This window comes from Lithobates pipiens, unplaced genomic scaffold, assembly GCF_037356315.1.
Source record: "Lithobates pipiens isolate NorthernLeopardFrog02 unplaced genomic scaffold, aLitPip1_a1.2 Scaffold_8, whole genome shotgun sequence".
Classification (NCBI taxonomy): Eukaryota; Metazoa; Chordata; class Amphibia; order Anura; family Ranidae; genus Lithobates; species Lithobates pipiens.
In genome coordinates this window covers 588872130-588879507 of record NW_027507903.1, presented here as the reverse complement: position 1 = coordinate 588879507, position 7378 = coordinate 588872130, and the positions used below count along the sequence as shown (strand labels likewise).

Genomic DNA, 7378 nt, shown 5'->3' with positions numbered 1-7378 from the left:
AGTGCATGCATTCTCTGGGCCGGGTATACTCTGCTGGGCTGGGTACACTCTGGGCCAGTATCAGATATAACATTAAGTGCATGCCTGCTCTGGGCCGGTACACCCTCAGCCAGTATCAGATATAACATTAAGTGCATGCATGCTCTGGGTCGGGTACACCCTGGGCCAGTATCAGATATAACATTAAGTGCATGCATGCTCTGGGCTGGGTACACTCTGGGCCAGTATCAGATATAATATTAAGTGCATGCATTGCTAGGTAATGTGTAACATTTTATTACCTCCCGCAGAGATCACAGTACTCCCCCTGACAATACCCTAATCTGCTTTTCTCTCTAGAAGGGATGGAGCGATCTTTGTTCAGCCATCATCCAGAGGGCAGCATCTAAATCCTAGATGGTTATGCTGGCTAAGAGATGGCACAATCATGCAAATCCTGGTGCCTGTGCAGTTTTTGGATGTGTTAATAAATGTCCTGAAACAGATCAGCACCTTCTGTATCGCTTCACCTTGTGACTTTCTACAAAGTCACCATTCTGCAGGTTGATCTCTAGGGGGGAGAGAGGAAACACTTCCTGTTGCCTGCAGCATATTTGATGAGCTCAGCCTAGGCAAAGTCACTTGACTGGAGCTCTTAGATGGCTTTGTAATGATAAAAGGTGGAGCTTTTCAGTAGGGTTGCACCGGTACCGGTATCCGTGCCGAGTATTTTCATGAGTAAATGCTTTGAGCCGTGAAACCGATACATTTGCAGTGCGATTTAAACCCATACAAAATGAATGAGCTCAAATCGCACTGCAAAAAATTTGCATGCCATTTGAACAGAAATGCGATGCAATTCCTGTCCCAATCACATGTTTTCCCGCTCCGCTCCTGTGTGAACCCAGGCTCGACATAGAGATTTTAGTCTGAGTTTACACAGCACCACATTCCTGTTCAAATCACATTATTTTTATTTTTTTTGCAGTGCAATTTGATCCCATTCATTTTGTATGGGCTCAAATCGCACTGCAAAGGTATCAGCGAGTACTTAACTGAAAGTATCGTATTCGCCGATATCGGTGCAACCCTACTTTCAGGTATACGATTACCATTGCTGTATATTATGACTTCAGAATCATATCAGATGAACACTTGTATCAAATCCTAGTTTACAGATATAGAAAGTCTAACAGCTACGTAATGTGGCTGACAGGGACCACATGACTTGGGCACAGTGGCACCTTGGATTTTTCAAGCCTTAGATGTAAATAACACTCCATTAATTCTTCCTGTCATGACAATCACCCCCATCATGCATTCCCAGATTCTGCCTCCCCTTTTTACTAATGCACTAGAACAAAGGCCAGCAGTGAGTATGAGTGTGTCCTATGAATATATTCCCTGTACTGTATGCTATGGCTTGCTGTACCCATATCCTAACACTACATATATGTGTACACATCTTCCTGTTGTCTCTCTTGTTTCTCATTATTGTGTGGGATTTTAACATAAATTATACTGTCGTCAATCATCTCTTTGTTGCTGCGACCAATTAAAAGAAAACAGTGAAATGGTTGAACAGCTGTCATTTCATGCTCATTATCCGTCTTGTGTCTGTATACTTGTCCACCTTTGTCCTTGTGTTCTGTGGGATGCACTAACCATGTTTGTTCCCTGGCACATTCCATGTTTTATTAGTTATCGATTATGAAAGTTCAGAAGGGTGAACAGTTTCTAGAAAAATAAAGATATTTAGCCAAAAAATGTAAAGGTAATTGCCAACTGATTCACAATCAACTGGACTTGTTATGTAATGTAGATGTTTCACAGCTTATCCAAGCCACTTCTTTGGTTCTAATGGGTATCGGAAACCACACCCTACCCTAGCATTTATACCCATACCGACTATTTAATCCAGTCGCCATGGAACGTTGAGCATAGGTGGTTATCCAAGAACAGGACGGGAGGTGTAAACGTTGTGGAACCACCCTGTTCTTATTACATAATCTCAGCTTTGGTGCCAAGAAGCCTGCATAGGCGTTGACCCTTTGAATTACATGGCTTAATGTGTAAATTGTTATTGAAACACGGGGAGTAGTGATGTTAAAATGTCACTATATGTGGAAGATAAATGGTGTCAAGGAACCCCACCCCTGTTTAGTGATCGTGGTGTCAGTTTTACGTAGATGGCCTCTTTCTTGTGAACCAGTTGTCCCCTTGGCTTCTTGGCCTTTTGGCTAAGATCAAGTGTAGTATTTGTTCTTATCAGTTGTCAAGAAGGAGGAGCTGTGCTACTGCCCCGACTATGGTGGAGGTTGGGGTGGCAGCTATGCAAATCCTCTGGTGTAATGGTACCTAGAAGGTTAGTATTGACAGAGTCCGGAGTGTCCTAATGAACTTGGAGGTCGGCGGTAGGTCCCCTAGAGAAAACCAGAAGGGTACTCCTGGTGAGGATGGAGAGGCACTGGGTCTGGCTGAGGGCCGGGTCCTGAAGAAAGCCTGTGGTGCATGTGCCCCTGGAGTAGCGGTCCTGGGGTACCGTAATTTCACTGTGAGCGAAGGTCACTGCACTATCACATTTTTTTCACACCTGCCTCTTGGGCCAGGCTTTTTGGCTAGGACCAGAGGATTTTTTATTCCTGGCCACTTTGCACTTTGTCCACTTCCCCTTTCCCCACCTTTGTTTGTTGTGTCTGTCACTTTATTTTTTCTTTTTATGATGGGTTTGTACACTTTTTACGTTTGATTAGTAGGGTGTAGGTCCTCGGCCCTGCCCTGAATGGCTTGCGAGAGGGTGGGCATGGCCTTCTGGCTTGGTTTGCCCTCTCTCATTGGGTCTCCCTTCGGGGGGGGCCCACATAGTACTTGGGGTGGTCTGTTTCGGCCGACCTTCCAGAGAACGGGGTCCTTTGGTCTCGGCCAGATGGACCATGTGAAGTACCCTAGTCCCTGTCTGGAGCCCAACGCCCCAGGGGATCAGGACAAAGGTCCCTTTATTTTGGAGGACCAGATGTACACACTGTGGCAATTTCTAGGTCTCACTTTTTGGTGTGCGCTTTTTTTTTCTTTTCTTTTTTTTTTTTTGCACTGGGTGGAGTTTTTGGAGTGTGTTCACACACCACGGACTTGAATAAAAATAAAAAAAGGTTGTCTTCTTTGTCCGAAATGTACACCTAATTGTTCTTAAAAAGAATGTCCCTTTTCCTTCCCAAGGTTTAGGAAAACTTGACCTGTAGGATTGTTCCTTCTGTTGGGTCATTTGTTTTTTGAGACGTTGTTTCATCTCCCCAATGTACAGGTCTTTTCTTTTACAGGTCTACGCTGCATATACCAAGTTACTTCACTAGTGATGGGTCTTTGGGATGTATAAGCTTCTGTTTCAGTGTATTGCTGGACTTAAAAGACACAGGGATTGTTTAAGATCCTTCTGCGTTTTTCTAACACTCTAACTTTCCATATTTTCAGCTTTTTTTCCTCTGTTTGATAATCCCACATTTTTTGCTCGACTTGGTGGATGTTTTAACAAAAGCCCAGTCTGGCTAGCCACAATCCTTTAAAGCAGAGGCCCCGTCCCCTTGGGCCATGGACCGGTGCTGGTCTGTGGCCTGTTAGGGGTGGTGGGCGAGATTCTATTTTTACTGGCGGCCTCTTGGCGGTGGTGGGGGGCCTGCTGTGGGTTTGCACGTGTGGGGGGTTTTGAGTCTTTGTGTGGGTCTAGTGCACTGCCATCCTCCCACCACCAGAGGGTGCCCGCTCACCTTATCCCAGCAATACCACTCCCTTCCCTCTCTATGATACTCAGTGTGTATGTGAAATATATGTATGTGAATCTTTATATCTGTTTGGCTGACCATATGAGCTCAATCAATTTTATTATTCTTATAGAAAAAAAATATTTAATATGAAGAAATGTTATTGAAAAAAATATTTTTTTAATCTTTATTTCTATCTTTTTGGCTGATTGCATGAGCTCAATTCAATATTAAATAGGGCTCATGTGATCTGCCAAACAACTAGAAATAAAGATTAAAATTTTTCATGGAAAGTTCATGAACGCTGGCTGCGATCCGGACTTTTCCAATCATGCGACAATCGCGGTGGTCACGTAGCCATAAGCCTCACCTCCTGGCATATCAAACCATTTACAGGGCCAGCGACAAGGGGTATGTATGGCTAGTTGAGCTGCACGATTAATCGTTAAAAAAAAAAAATTGTGATCTTGATTATTCAACCCCCCTCACGATCTCTATGAAGAATTTCCTGATTCATTCATGTAAGATGTGTAGAGAGTTCTCTGCTCATTCAGCTGTCAAAAGAAAAAAAAAACAGACTGCCTGCCAAGTTTTTCACAACATTGTTGGTGCTGGTAGATAACTAGAAACATTGTAACTTTTCGTTCTTAGATCAAAGAAATGAACTGCGGTCTGTAGATGACCACGTAAAAACTAAACCTTTTTCTGACACTTGTTTCTTACAAAGTTAAAATCAGTATTGTTTGCTAGAAAATTACTTGGAATCCCCAAACATTATATACCAGGGGTGCTCAACCAGTGGCCTAGAGGCCACATGTGGCCCGCGGAGCCCTCTGATGTGGCCCGCGACCTCCTTCTGTAGGATGGTGGATTGGCAAGCCCAGATCAGAGTTGTGGAGAAGAGCTGTATAAGCTGAGGCTTCCTGTATAGCGCCGTCTCTTTCCGCCGGCGGAGTGATACCAAATGCACTCTGCTGGGGACAGCAACAGCAGACGATACCTGAATGGAAGATTACTGGGCTGCTTTCAAACTGATCCACAGGTGTAGTGCACCTTTAGTTTACCTGCACTGAGGCATAGACTTCTGTTATTACCTGCAGGTTTGATGAGCTTTCAGAAAGTGCACCACACCTGCAGGATATAATAGAAGTCTATGGCAATGTGTAGCTAACCCGCAGGAAAGACACAGGTTCACTGCATTAGTGTGAAAGGCCCCTTTCACACAATCGGTCCAACCCAATCAGACCCTCCATTTACCTGTATGAAACGGCAGATGTAAACAGATTTGTGGCCTACCTCCAATCTGATTTGCTAAAAAAAAAAAAAAAAACAGAAGGGGTATCAATCCCCTTCCGTCTTGGCGGATCGGAGGACCTGTAGAGTGGGCCGTTTCCTGTCATCCACCTGCTCTGCTCATTGTGGCCCGCGACCAGTAACCAAGTCCCATAAGTGGCCCTCGTACTGCAAAAGGTTGGGCACCCCTGTTATATACAGTGCCTTGCAAAAGTATCCCCCCTCTCCTTGGCTTTTTTTGTGTTTTGTTGCCTCACAACCTGGAATTAACATGGATTGTTTGAGGATTTGCATAATTTACAGAACATGCTCACAACTTTTTTTTTATTTATTTTTTATTGTGAAGCAAACAACAAAAAGAGACAAAATAACAGAAAAAGTCAATATACATAACTATTCACCCCCCTAAAGTCAATACTTTGTAGAGCCACCTTTTGCGGCTATCACAGCATCAAGTCACTTTGGATAAGTCTCTATGAGCTTGCCACATCTTACCACTGGGATTTTTGCCCATTCCCCCTTGCAAAACTGCTCCAGCTCCTTCAAGTTGGATGGTTTGCGCTGGTGAACAGCAATCTTTAAGTCTGACCACAGATTTTCTATTGGATTGAGGTCTGGGCTTTGACTAGGCCATTCCAACACATTTACATGTTTCCCCTTAAACCACTCAAGTGTTGCTTTAGCAGTGTGTTTGGGGTCATTGTCCTGCTGGAAAGTGAACCTCTGTCCTAGCCTCAAAGCTTGTTTTTTTTTCTACTTTTTGCTCTTTTTTCTTTTTCTAAATGGTTGATGGCTTTTTAAATATTTTTGAATGTCACTCTACACACATCACATGCCTGACGAAGGGGCCCTGCGCGGATCCGAAATGTTGCACTATCTTTGTGTTGTGATCATGCAATAAATCACCCGTTTGGACGCTATTTGTGTCGTTCCATGGTGTGCTGGCAAATATCTTCACCTAGCCTCAAATCACACACAGAATGGTACAGGTTTTGTTCAAGAATATCCCTGTATTTAGCACCATCCACCTTTCCCTCAACCCTGACCTGTTTCCCAGTCCCAACGGCTAAAAAAACATCCCCACAGCATGATGCTGCCACCACCATGTTTCACTGTGGGGATGGTGTTCTTTGGGTGATGTGATGTGTTGGGTTTGCGCCAGACATAGCATTTTCTTTGATAGGCAAAAAGTTCCATTTTAATCTCTTCAGAGCAGAGCACCTTCCTCCATACATTTTGGAAGTCTCCCACATGCCTTTTCGCAAACTCAAAACGTGGCATTTTGTTTTTTACTGAAAGTAATGGCCTTCTCCTGGCCACTCTGCCATAAAGCCCAACTCTATGGAGCGTACGGCTTATTGTCGCCCTATGTACAGATACTCCAGTCTCTGCTGTGGAACTCTGCAGCTCCTCCAGGGTTACCTTAGGTCTCTGTGATGCCTCTCTGATTAATGCCCTCCTTGCCGGGTCTGTGAGTTTTGGTGTGCGGCCGTCTCTTGGCAGGTTTGCTGTTGTGCCATGTTCTTTCCATTTGGCTATGATAGATTTGATGGTGCTTCTAGGGATCATCAAAGATTTGGATTTTTTTTTTTATAACCTAACCCTGACTTGTACTTCTCAACAACATTGTCCCTTACTTGTTTGGAGAGTTCCTTGGTCTTCATGGCAGTGTTTGGTTAGTGGTGCCTCTTGCTTAGTTGTTGCAGCCTCTGGGGCCTTTCAGAAAGGTGTGTATATGTAATGACAGATCATGTGACACTTAGATTGCACACAGGTGGACATCATTTCACTAATTATGTGATTTCTGAAGGTAATTGGTTGCACCAGAGCTTTTATGGGCTTCAAAACAAAGGGGGAGAATACATACGCACATGCCAATTATCAGTTTTTTTATTTCTGAAAAATAGTTTTATGTATAGATTTTTCTAATTTTACTTCACCAACTTAGACTATTGTGTTCTGATCCATCACATACATTACAGCCTTTGGTTCAATGTTTTTTTAATCTGAATTATAACAAAATAGCTAAAAAGCCAAGGGGGGTGAATACTTTTGCAAGGCACTGTATATATATATATATATATATTTTTTTTTAGCAAAGACCCTAGGGCAGTGATGAACCTTGGCACTCCAGATGTTTTGGAACTACATTTCCCATGATGCTCAACTACACTGCAGAGTGCATGAGTATCATGGGAAATGTAGTTCCAAAACATCTGGAGCGCCAAGGTTCATCACTGCCCTAGGGAATGAGATGGTGATTGTTGCAATATTTTATGTTGCACACTATTTGCGCAGCGGTCTTTCAAGCACAATATTTTGGGAAAAAAGTAATAAAAAATAAAGTTAGC

At 43.4% G+C, this 7378-nt stretch overlaps 1 pseudogene; it reads left to right on the top strand.

Annotated features, from left to right (window-relative positions):
- The first annotated feature begins 2199 nt into the window (after nucleotides 1-2199).
- LOC143964662 (U2 spliceosomal RNA) lies at nucleotides 2200-2324 on the top strand (annotated as a pseudogene).
- Nucleotides 2325-7378: the final 5054 nt, after the last annotated feature.